Genomic DNA, 955 nt, shown 5'->3' on the forward strand with positions numbered 1-955 from the left:
CTGCACAGATTCATGCGCCAGGGCCTCCTACAGACAATGCACTTTGATTTATTTCGCTATCTGTAATAGGACCGGAGATATCACCAGATATATATTGGATTTTCCCCAGACCCTGAGTGTCCGGCCGCATGAGACTGTAGTTTTATCGGCCCCTGGTGGTCCGAGGTCGTTCCCGCTGCACAGATTCATGCGCCAGGGCCTCCTACAGACAATGCACTTTGATTTATTGCGCTATCTGTAATAGCACCCGAGATATCACCACATATATACTGGATTTTCCCCTGACCCTGAGTGTCCGGCCCCATGAGACTGTGGTTTTTTCGGCCCCTGGTGGTCCGAGGTCGTTCCCGCTGCACAGATTCATGCGCCAGGGCCTCCTGCAGTTAATTCACTTTGGTTTATTGCGCTATCTCTAATAGCACCCGAGATATCAACAGATATATACTGGATTTTCCCCTGACCCTGAGTGTCCGGCCCCATGAGACTGTGGTTTTCTCGGCCCCTGGTGGTCCGAGGTTGTTCCCGCTGCACAGATTCATGCGCCAGGGCCTCCTACAGACAATGCACTTTGATTTATTGCTCTATCTGTAATAGCACCCGAGATATCACCAGATATATAATGGATTTTCCCCTGACCCTGATTGTCCGGCCCCATGAGACTGTGGTTTTCTCGGCCCCTGGTGGTCCGAGGTCGTTCCCGCTGCACAGATTCATGCGCCAGGGCCTCCTACAGACAATGCACTTTGATTTATTGCGCTATCTGTAATAGCACCCAAGATATCACCAGATAAATATTGGATTTTCCCCTGACCCTGAGTGTCCGGCCCCATGAGACGGTGGTTTTCTCGGCCCCTGGTGGTCCGAGGACGTTCCCGTTGCACAGATTCATGCGCCAGGGCCTCCTGCAGATAATTCACTTTGGTTTATTGCGCTATCTCTAATAGCACCCGAGATA

Source organism: Nomia melanderi, unplaced genomic scaffold, assembly GCF_051020985.1.
Source record: "Nomia melanderi isolate GNS246 unplaced genomic scaffold, iyNomMela1 scaffold0014, whole genome shotgun sequence".
In the NCBI taxonomy this organism is placed as follows: domain Eukaryota; kingdom Metazoa; phylum Arthropoda; class Insecta; order Hymenoptera; family Halictidae; genus Nomia; species Nomia melanderi.